Below are 12118 nucleotides of genomic sequence, written 5' to 3'. Positions count from 1 at the left end.
CGAAAATATTAGTTAGAAAATAGATCCAAATATTTTAGGCCAATTATTAACCACAGTTAACAAGTATGCAGGGTTGAGGAAACAGCAAGATTTAGTCTGCCCCCTGCACTCTCTTGCTTTGTAGGCAAGGACACCAATATCTCCATATTTTCCCCCAAACTGGCTGATAGCTTCGGGCTTGGGGTTTATGCTGTACCTTTTAAAGACACAGCAGTTATTATCCCTGAATCTATTGTCTCCTGAGCATCACTAGAGCGTCACTAGAAGCATCCTGGCAATTAGTACCCTTAGGTACCCTAATTGCCTTTAGCAGTTACGGATGAATTTGTCTCCTTATCCTTACATCTTATTATTGGGTCATGCATTCCAGGGAGAAGCTGCAATACATTTCTTTATGTTAAAAAAAAGGAGTAGTCTAGCTTAAATTCTAGGGAACAGTTCACTATTATTCCTACCTAAGCAATCATTTATACCATATAAAGTAGCAATTAAATGCTACTCCTGAGAATAGTTGCTTGTATTCACTTGGCAGTGATGCAAGGGGCAGGCAGTGATGAATCAGACTATAAAAGAACCACCAAAAACATTTTCATTAGGACAGGATACCCAAGACTTCTTATGGAAATTTCACTTTTCTTTTCAGGAAATAATTTCTTCCATATATAATTAAATTGAATGTGTTTGAGCTTGTATTGTGTGGTATTGAATGCTTAAGCTAAATACTGAGTGTAATGCAAATTTGTTTTGTAAGTTGCTGTTCTGTTTGAAGACAAGACAGTTCTAGCTCATCTGAATAATGGTTTTCTTCTTAACCGACCTAACAGCAGTGGTAACCCAAAACACCAAACGATGAAGCAAGAGAGCCTATAGGAGTTTAATTTGAAAGTTTATGAGGGGGTACAAAATCAGCTCATCTGTTAGGAACATACAGATGAAAGACAAAACCAATTGATCTAACAATAATTTTCAAGAGTAAAATTTTTGGTGATTGTAATAGAAAATTATGGGAATCGCTTTAGGGTTCCATGAAAACCAAATTTCTTTGGAGAAGAAATTTTTTCTGTTTGTACTGTATATTCTGCAAAAGAAAAATAATACTGTAATTATGATTAACAGGTAACCTTTCAGAAGAAACAGTCTAGTAAGAGGCTAATTTTCATTTTTCAGATACTAATGATTATTTGTAGGCTTTACAAGCTCACTAGAAACCAGTTACAAAAAGCATCAGAACAGGTTTCTATGTCTTATTAAAGCAAATAAAGGTAATTTATATAGCTAAGATCCCTTTGACAGTAAGTACTAACCATCCTAAGTGTACTAAATTTTGATTGGCCTCCATTACTATATTATATCTGAAATTATTTTTTCTTAAAGTTTTCTATCCCACATCAGAGGAACATGGCCTCTGTTGCGTGGATTCGATCTTCTGGTCTGTACTCATCCATTGCAGAAGCAGTATGCTTGGTTGCAAAGTCTAGTTTAACAGTAGTAGACTTTGGGGTTATGAGGGATCCAAATTTGTTCCAGGCATCTTTTGAAAAGTAACTTTGAAATTCTAGGCTGTAGTTGTTGATTTCTTGAAATGGTGCTATATGATTATTTTTTCAGCAAGTGAACAAATCTTTAGGGAGCTGGTAGGTGTCCTACATGCCCTGAGCCTTTTCTTTGGCAGTCCAGGTCTGGTGGACCTGCTCCTCAATCACAGATCCTCCCTCCAGCAGGGTGTATAGGCGTGCATGGAAGTTCCTTGTCCATCCCTTGGTACTGGGGCTGGTGACATACATATATGAGCCCACGCCGACATGTCCCTGTATGTTCTCCCTTTCTGCTTCATGTTTGTGGGTGCTGACCTGTAGTGCTGGTAAGCCCCAACAAGGTTTCTATTCACTTTGGTTCTTATTCAATTTAGGTGAGACAGGAGATGCTCAGCACATCAGAAGACCATAGATTTTCTGTAAATTCTACTGTCTGTAATACGTTTGAACTTTTTGTTCCCCCTTGTAACAATGATATGGATGGAATATTGTTCTTGAAAGATTTTAAACAGATTATCTCTATGTTGTTTTATGGCTAAGTATCACATGAAATACATCTTCATACTGCCATTTTGACATTTCATATATGCAATTATCAGCTTCTTTACATTACAGATTTTCCAGAGGAAATGAAGAGTTTTTAAACACAATAAAAGTGTCAATATTTGAAGTTTGGGAAGAATCAAGGCTCCGTCTGCCCGCAACCTCAAAGCTGACCGTCTCATTGCAATATGAACACTCTTCTAAATACACAGAGATGGACAACTGCTTCCTATATTTGGAAAAACTTTAGCAGTGGAGAATTCACTCATGTTGCTTTACAGCTCTGTCCAGCTGGCAGTACCTTCATTTGAACCTCAGTGACAGCAGGTAATTGTAACAGAACAGTGCCTGTCAAAACAAGGAAGATTTACTATGCCAGTGGATAATGAAAATGGAACAACTCATGAAAGCGATAAGGAAAAAGCACTGCCAGAAAGATGGAAAGGCATATTCAGACCTTTAAAGACCACAAAAACAATATAGTGAAAGAGTGAGCTGTTGAGTGTATCACTACTCAACATCTCAGGACACAAGGAGAGCTGTGTTCACAGGCAGCATCTATAGACTTGCCTCATGTCTGGGGAATGCCTGCTGAGCAACTGTGATGACCATTCCCAGTTTCACTAGCGCTTCCTGTATCAAATCCCACAGCAGGAACTCATCTATTCCAATATGCTGACAGTTAATGATAGTAGCCAGTGCCAAACAATTTAGAAAATGGTGTAAGAAACAATTATGAAAGATAACATCTGTAGTGTAAACTTTTCCTTAAATCCTAACAGTTCAAAGAGTGTTTTTGCTGTTACCCCTTAGCATTACTGTTTGTCAATGCTTATGTATGATTTCTCTCATTTATGCTTTTATTGTAGCTTATACCAATGTCTATTGTTTTTTGGAATTCTACTGATTTTTTGGCCACAGTAATGTGGTTGGAGAGGAACTCTGTCAGCTAATTATGCCTTGTGTACAAAAGTCTGTGTTAGGTGAGTTTGTTTTCTCTTTTACTTGTTTTATGTGCAAGAGTAAATAAAGAGCACCTATGTATCTATCATACACTAATCATTATTTTATGTATAACACCATGCTTCCTGTTATTATTCCCTAAACAGTACACTGAAGTCGCTGCAGTTGCAGCAATATAATGGAAGGATGTTCAAGCCAATTTTAAATTAATTCTCACAGCTGTTGTTTGCAGCTCAGTGGTAGCAGCTCAGAGTTCAGCTTGGGCTGCCAAACCCACCCAAGAAGCAGTTAGCACCAAGTGAGATCTATACTGCTGCAACTAAACTAGCTAGATTGCATTGCTATCACAGACAGTAGTGTAGCCTTGATCTTTCCAGTCTTTTCCTGATGTGGAAATCTCCAATCTGTTTTGTAACCTAAATCACAACCCATCTAATAGTGTCTATCTTTCAACTGGGAAAATGTTTCCAGTATGTTTATATACATTCCTTTTTTCAAGGGACATACAAACACTAAGTTCTTGAGTGTTCTCAAAATACTGGAGATGAAGTATAGGGATATATACATGGGTAGCAAGGACTATTCTTTCACTTCATTACTCTCAGCATCTTCCTCTGGTAAACTGCAGTGGTTTTTCTTTTTTTCAAACTGTGTTGTGTCAAGGACCGTATACTGGCAATAGATACCTCATTAGGATAATAGCAGTAACAGATCATTGTAACACTGCAAAAAGGAAGAGGTAAAGGCAGCCTAGTTCCTTACCCTCAGAGCTATCCTGTTCTTGTTCCCCCTGGAATTTCTATTTTATCTCTACTTTTGGGACTGAGAAACAAAACCAGGGGCTGTATTTCTCTTCTTACAGTTGTATAGTATGACTACCAATAAGGTCCTCTTTTGGGCTAGATTCTTTTCTAAGATTTGGTGTCAGAGGCATTGATATTATTTGCTATCTAAGACAGTCATTTTTATTATTAATATCTTTTTATACTTAATGGCATTCATTAAAAGTACCAGAAGGAGCAAGAAAAAGGGGATAAACTTCCTATCTTTTTGTGGGAAACAAGCCAGCTTTTATTTAAAAGTTCACGCTGTATGTATATTCTCATGTGTTTAGTTCAGGCAGGCTACATTTATTAGAGAGACAGTGTCACCACTAAAATCTTCACAGTTTTGCCTTTGAGAGAAGATAAGCTGACCATACTATTCCTTAGGTGTTGTATTTCTTAACTGAGAGAATGCTTTGAATACATTAATTACTTGCAAAGGCGTTTATATAGATTTTTAATGTTGACAACTATAATGTTTACATATGATTAATTGCACTTTTGCAATGTGTATATAATGGGATATGAGTTATAGTCAATAATATTTCACTATTCAAAGCATGTTTCATGAAAATAATTGCTTTCCATATTTGTGTGTTGGTCTAAGTGAATGATCTCAATGCACAGGGCAAAGTCAAACAAAGCACCTTCATCTGTGGTGGAAAGACTGCTGGAAACCATTTGAGAAAATTATTTGTATTGCCCCTTTCTTCTTGGATGAGAATAAATACGGAGTCTGTCTGTCTTTTATTGCCTTCATTTTGTAGCCCTGCTCCCTTTCTTCAGTCTCTTGTTCCTCCTTCTTTCTCACTGGCATCAGTCTTATTCCAGCTGTGTTTCATGCAGTAACAGAGATGGTATATACATTTATGTAGGTCTATCCAGATTATACACTGGACAGAGAGTATTTTTACATGCCATCACTCAGAAGTTTTAGCCTACTCCCTGTAGCTGTTTTCAGATCAGAGAAGAATAAGTTTTCAAGGCATCATCATTTTTCTTCTTTTTCTGCAGCACTTCATATAATTCAATAAAGCTCGGAGTTTCTTTTATTTAGTGTCAAAAAGTGCTTTATTTTAAAATGAATCTAACTTAGACTTTGAAGAGTCTCAAATGGCCGCTCTCTGGAGTGGAAGCACATGATCGAGAATGTTTGCAGAGCTTTCAGCTGGGAGCTGTGTGCCCTCAGCACTCACAGATTAAATGCCTCCATGGCCTTTTGGTTGCTGTTGTGTTATTTGATGTGGAATGTGGTGAAAAAACATGCCAGAAAGATGCAGAGCAAAGGTAGTTAGAAAAACACCACTTGTCATGTGACTTCTGTATTTGCTTTACCATTGCTTTCACAATGCTTTTAATTAAAATAAAATACAGTTATTGCATGAACCCAGTCATCTGTCAGGCTGGCATTGCAGACAGTCAAAAATTAATATAATTTAGATAAAGGGTGTAAATGTCTGGCGACAGTGAGTTTAGACTGACAGCATGCATTAATTTGCCTGCAGTCCCTTCTTTACAAGTTCCTTTTATATTATATCCAAGATTGACACCATATAACCTTTCTCATGGTTGCAATGGTTAATATTCTCGTATTAAACCCAAGAATTCCTAAGTAAAGGGGAAAAAGAAGCCTTGGAGTGCACAGAAGCTTCTACCTGTCAAAAGGAAAATTTATAAAGAATTTAATACACAGAATATGAATTTGATAAATCAGCCCCCTCTCATGCACCTTTAAACATCCAGCTTGTCATGAAATAGCGGCAATCGAAGAAAAAAAAAAACAATCACAGGGTGCAGACACAGTCCCTTTCTGCATAGCACTTCTCTATAGTGCTTTGTTTTCCTTGTCCACTTCATATGGCTCAAGTGAAGAAATAAAGATAAGTTCGTACCCAAATCTGCAGCCTGATACGTCTTTATTGTTAGTGTAAAATAGTGTCAGACACTGCAGGTACTTTCTATTCAAGATGCAAGTCACAAACCAGTAGGTGTTTACATTACCTTCTAAAAGACACAAAGAACTGATTTTTGGAATGGGTCTACATGCAGGACTCTGCTTTTCCAGCTGAACAGCTTAACAACTATGCTCCAGCTGATACATTCTCCAGGTTCACATGCAGAATATGACCGATTATTTCAGACAGGAAAAAAGAAAAGGCAAAGAATTCACTCAGAAAGTTAAAAAGAAAACTAAGAGATATATGGGTCTGCTAAATGTTAAGCTCTATTACAGAATCTGGTCTGGCACAGATTGTGCCCTTTTCTGAAATCAGAATCACCATTTGCTCTCTGGCGTCACCCATAGAATAAGGAACAGGAATCTTCTCTATTCAAATTAGTCACTGAGGATGGAGAAATCCATTTAAATAATTGAAATACAATAAATGTGAACTATAGATTTATATAATGGTAGAGATACAAGGCACACTCTTTCTCCTGAATGCTGTAATACTATATTGTCATCCATTTATTCTTATTATTTGTGATGTTGGAATAGCCACTTAAGTCCCATGCCATTATTTCTGTTCTGTAATTAGACAGCTATCTTCTCCTTGTTTATAAAAGTGCCAATACCTTCACAATGAACTTGCAAACATGTTGGTTGCCTTTATAGAGAAAAACAATTTTGTATGAATATTTACAAGTAAAGGACCAAAGGCATTGTGAACATCAAAGCAAATTTCTGATTTTCAGTTCAGACATATGCCCGGAAGTACACTTTTGCATTGTTCACCTAAGTCAAAATAATATTTTTAGTAAAAAATCTTTGCTAAAGATATGCAAAAGATGCATTTGATGTTCAGTGTGTTATCAGGAAAGATATAAAGATGAAAGGAAATAAAGTAGGGGGAAATTAAGAAAAAAAAAAAAAGAGTGTCCAGGTTGTAGCCTCTACCCAGATCACAAATAAAACTGAACTGAACTGAACTGACATAGCTGGCTGCTATTTTTAAAAAGGCAGAGGGCAAAGATGTTTTCAGTTCCACTGGCATCCCCAATCAGCTTCACAAAATCACAGAACAGTTGAGGCTGGAAGGCACCTATGGAGATCACCTGGTCCAAACCCCCTGCTCAAGCAGGATCAGCTAGAACAGGTTGCTCTGGACTATGTCCAGTTGGGTTCAGACTGTCTCCAGGGATGGAGACTCTGCAACCTTCCTGAGCAAACTGTTTTGGTATTCAACCACCCTTGCAGTGAAAAGCTTTTTCTTACATTTAAATGCAATTTCCTGTCTTTCAGTTTGTACTCATTGCCCCTTGTCCTGTCACTGGGCATCACTGAGAAGAGTCTGCTTCCATCCTCTTTACATCCTCCTATCAGATATTTATATGGATTCCCCCATGAGCCTTCTCTTCTTCAGGCTAAAGTGCCAGCTCTTTCAGCCTTTCCTCATATGAGAGACACTCTAGTTCTTTAATCATCTTTGTGGCCCTTCACTGGACTTGCTCCAGCATGTTCGTGTGTCTCTTGCTTGGGGGAGCCCAGCCCTGGACCCAGCACTCCAGATCTGGCCTTACAAGGGCTGAGCAGAGAGGACGGATCACTTCCCTCAACCTGCTGGCAACATTCTACCCAATGCAGCCCAGGATGCTGTTGACCTTCTTTGCCACGAGGGCACATTCCTGGCTCATGGTCAACTTGTCCACCAGGACAACCAGATTGCTTCCTGCAAGACTGCTTTCCAGCTAGTTGGCCCCTAGTCTGTACTGGTGCATGGGGTTATTCATTCTCAGGCGCAGGACTTTGCATTTTCCCTTGTCAAATTTTATAAGGTTCCTCTCTATCTATTTCCCCAGCCTGTCAAGGACCCTCTGAATGACAGCACAACTGTCTGGTATATCAGCTGCTCCTCTCAGTTTTGTATCATCTGCAAACTTGCTGAGGGTGCATTTGATCCCATCATCCAAGTCATTAATGAAGATGTTCAAAAATACTGGCTCCGGTATCGACTCATGGGGTCTCCAGCTGGACTTTTTGCTGCTAATCACAACCCTCTGAGCTTGGCAGTTCATCCAGTTTTCAGTTCATCTCACTGTCCTCTTATCTATCCTGTTCTTCATCAGTTTGTCTATGAGGATGTTATGGGAGACAAAGTCAGAAGTTGTTTATCTAGACTTACTGAAATCTAGATAGTTACCTGAGTCTTCCTAAACATGCATGGCTCTCCCCTCATGCACCAAGACAGTCATCCCATTGCACAAGGTTATCAGGTTGGTTAAGCACTATTTCCCTTTTGTAAATCCATGCTGACTACTCCCAATCACCTTATTGTCCTTTACATCTCTAGAAATAGTATCCAGAATTAGTTGCTCTGCCACCTTTCCAGGGATCGAAGTGAGGCTGACTGGGCTGTAGCTCCCTGGATCTTCCTTCTTGCCCTTCTTGAAGAGAGGAGTGACATTTGCTTTCTTCCAGTCCTCATGAACCTCTCCCAGTCACCATGGCCTTTCAAAGACAATCAAAATTGGCCTCACAGTGACATGGGCCAGCTCCCTCAGCACTCACAGGTGCATCCATCAGAGTGCATGCATTTGTGTATGCCCAGTTTGTCCAAGCGTTCCCTAACCTGATTCTCCTCCACCAAGAGTAAATTTTCCTTGCTCCACACTTCCCCACTGGTCTCAGGGCCCAGGGGTTACTGAAGGCCAGTCTGACCAATTAAGACAGAGGTGAAGAAGGCATTCAGTACCTCAGTCTTTTCTGTGTCCTTTGTTGCCAGGGCCGCTACCCCATTTAGCAATTGGCCCATATTTTCCCTAGCCTTCCTTTTGCTGCTTAGTAGGACAGTGTATGTGGAGGAAGCCACAGTAAGGAAATGAACTTCTATTTCAAGGGTTTCACAAGTACCGAGCACAACTGAGCAGTTAGTGTAGACTGTATAAGTGAATTACATGGTAGATACTATATTATAATCAGTGCTTTTTATAATGAAATTTAAAACATTTTTTTGAACTGATTGCACTGATATTTATCAAATTGCCCCAATTAGTGAAATGGAGGCAAGGGAAGTCCACTGCTGACAACTATTGCCAAGAAGCTGGTCAGATGATATAAATGAACAAGAAGGAAATTTGGCCGCCTTACAACTAAAACACAAAGAGGAGGCCAGGGAGCTGTGTTTGGTGAGATACAAAAAACCAAGTTTCTTGAAGCCAGAAGCTTTATATCAGCAATGAATTTCATTCGTTTAATCACAGTAATGAATTTAATTCATTTAATCTCAAGTATTCAATTTTCTCCATCTGTGTCTATACTGTTACCTACCATTGTTCTCTATGAACAAGCTTGCTTAGGCTGTCTTCTACTCCACTGCTGTCACTAGCCATTTCCATAGGAAAGGCCTGATCTTTTACCTAGATTAATCAGAGGTCAGTGTTGCTAATTGTTTGGAATCTGGGTTCCACTGGGCAGTGCTAAGCAGCTTTTGGGTGCTGAGTGAGACTGAGATATCTTGGGAATTGGACCTGAGAAGCTCTACTGATGCCACGGAAACTGGATGCGGAACACTACAGAACCTGGTAACAGATTTGTAATGTCAATAAACAGGACATTCCTCAAAGAGAGGGAAACTAAAGGTCTCTCTCACATGTTTATAAAGCAAAACCATATCTTTGTAAGTAATGTTAGATGCAAAGTTTATAAAGCACTTTGAGTATTTACCATGCAGTAAAAATAAGTGGGAATTACAAGGCAAAGAATGAAATGATTGAGTTATACACATTTAGATGTAAGAAATGCTTTCCCAAATACGGCCGCTAAGCAATTAACACTCCCACACCCTATTATAAAATATATGCTACAGTTAAAATATATGCATTTTGGAATTTGAAGCAAGACTCATTAAAGTGGAAGATATCAAGCTAAGAACTGGCAGTACTAACAAGTTGCACCTGAAAATACTGTTACCTCCTACCAGTAGAAAAGCGACATTGATCCAGTATAATGTGAGCATAAGGAATTTGTTGTGCTGTAGCTCTGTGTCTCCTTCTGTAATCTGGGCACTGTTCTTAGTCTGACTCGGATAAAGAAACTATGACATACACCTTTCTCATATTTAAACTATATAGTACTTAAACTGATGCTAGCATTAACTATGTTCCCCAAATAATAGTCATTATTACATGCTATTTGTACTGCAATGGCCCATAGAGACCTTAGTGAAGACTGGTCGTCATTGTACTTTGCACAGTATTAACATAGAGTAAATTATAGCTCCTGCTCCAGAGAGCATACCATCTAAAAAGAAATAAACCTGGAGGCTTGTGTCACTGTGTCCTTGTGTCATTGACCAGTCATCCTGGAGATTTACACTTAATCTTCTGAGGCTTCACAGGGGCTGTCAGTATCACAGTTTTTTGAATTGCTTATAGAAAAATACCCTCCTCTTCCTTCTCCTACTTAGGTTCTACATCAGACCTCTGTTGATTTAATGTATTTCTTCCCACAGAATACCTGTTTTCCCAGGCAGCGATACAAGCCCTTTTCACAGCACCTACTTTATATCATTTTATAACCCACTCCCTAACCTCCCTCTTGTCCACTCCTTAAGATCAGAAAGGGTAATTCTTACTCCTAAGGTGCAAGACTAGCAGGGATAACACCACAGTTGATTTCTGAGAGGTAGTGAATATCATTTCAGATTCCTGTCAGGATTTTGATACTTTTTCATACCGATTTATTTCAAACCCTAGACTGACTTTGAAGATGCTTTTAAGGACCACAAATTATTGAATAATATTTTAAATAAGAAAAAACTGATTATGTTCTGTAAATAATAATCTCACAGTGTAATTGCTCCACTGCTCTATTATATTACAATAAGCTTGCTGGTGTTACAGCATTTTAAATAAGTGCTAGATGATTTAGTTTGTTCTTACGCTCTTCATAGCAACAGTCTTCAGGCTGAAACAAGATTGCAATTTGCTGATTAAAGAAGTATCATCTAATCAAGTGAGACTGATGATTCTTTTTTTAATTTTTACCTTTTAACTTTTTATTTACTTTTACTAAATATTGCATTTTTGGAACAACTTAAGTCTTTTCCACTCTTGCTGATTAATTAACATTAGTAAAATGTTCCCAACCCCTTTTACCCAGAAGGTATCACCTATACAAGGCACATGGGAAAGGTTTGGCTGGAAATGCTAGCTCTGAAAACTGCCCAGAGTGGCAGGAGTCCCTCAGGATGTAATCTGTTAATAAGAGCTGTTCTGATGATGTAATGTTTCATATTTGTTTTACTGGCTGCGTATGTGACTAGCTGGGAGACTTTTGGGAAGGGGGCTGAGAGAAGTTTGTTTAGAGCTAATTCTCCAGCAAAATGGTCTGGAACAGCATATCGGAACCTGTCCTTGGTAAAAATACCACAGTATCATTTGATTGGCAAGGAGCATCTGGCCATATATATTACGTATGCTGGCTCTTCTGTCCATTCATGGGGAAGTAGCTATATGTGAGGCAAGAAGAGAAGGCAAATTAAACAGGATGAGTAAGGCTGCAGGTTTTTGCTGGGGTAAGATAATTGAGTTGGAGGTGGTATTCTCTTTCTTCAATCAAAATATGACAGTGGTGGAATCTATGCCAAGAGATGTTTTTTCCCATCACATCTCATGCTGTTTAGCATCTTATTAGATGTAGTCAAATGTTTTCGTAACTCGTGCCTATGCTCTTAAAGATCATTTCTTCACGCACAGCTGAAGTGAGAAATGAACCTACATAGACAATCAAAGTCACTTTTGATTTTTAAGTAGATGCTCTTCTAAACATGCAGGTGCCATTCTTTGCCCTTCCACACTGTAGTCCACCTTGTATCACAGTCCCCACAGCCAAGCCCCTCTGAAAGCAAAACATACATTTGTTTGGATAAGGTGAGTGAAACTGGCCCTGTGGAAGTGACTCAGAATGAGTTGGCTTGTTGGTGTGGTGGAGTATCTGCGGCCTCTCATCTGTCTTTCTGCTGGGGGTTCTTCTTATCCTTTCTTTCCCATTTCTCTCCCTTCATATTCACTGTGCTGTATATGTCTCCTTTTATCATCAAATTGAAATACCTCTAAGTATCACAAAGTACTTTTCTCATAAGACATCGTGTAACTTTAATGTATTTTTAAATTGAAAGCTGTCAGAGGGCTCTGTTTGCATGCACATGGATAATCTCACTAGAGTACCTGAATTGCAAGGTGGCAATTCTGGAGTTTGGTCCAGATTTCCAAATGTTAAAGCAAGTGCAATCTAAATGAGAGGCAGGTAAATAC

The 12118-nt window shown here is 38.8% G+C and overlaps 1 long non-coding RNA gene across 1 annotated transcript in view; it reads left to right on the top strand.

The window, feature by feature from the left end:
* LOC112991437 (uncharacterized) overlaps window positions 1-4624 on the top strand; it is a 28648-nt gene extending 24024 nt beyond the window's left edge. The window contains exon 2 of the long non-coding RNA XR_003261300.2: window positions 2151-4624. This is a non-coding gene — a long non-coding RNA (uncharacterized LOC112991437). The remainder of the gene's footprint in view (window positions 1-2150) is intronic.
* Window positions 4625-12118: the final 7494 nt, after the last annotated feature.

Source organism: Dromaius novaehollandiae, chromosome 1 (genome assembly GCF_036370855.1).
Source record: "Dromaius novaehollandiae isolate bDroNov1 chromosome 1, bDroNov1.hap1, whole genome shotgun sequence".
In the NCBI taxonomy this organism is placed as follows: domain Eukaryota; kingdom Metazoa; phylum Chordata; class Aves; order Casuariiformes; family Dromaiidae; genus Dromaius; species Dromaius novaehollandiae.
The sequence above is the reverse complement of the archived record's forward strand: the minus strand, read 5'-3'. Positions and strand labels throughout refer to the sequence as shown.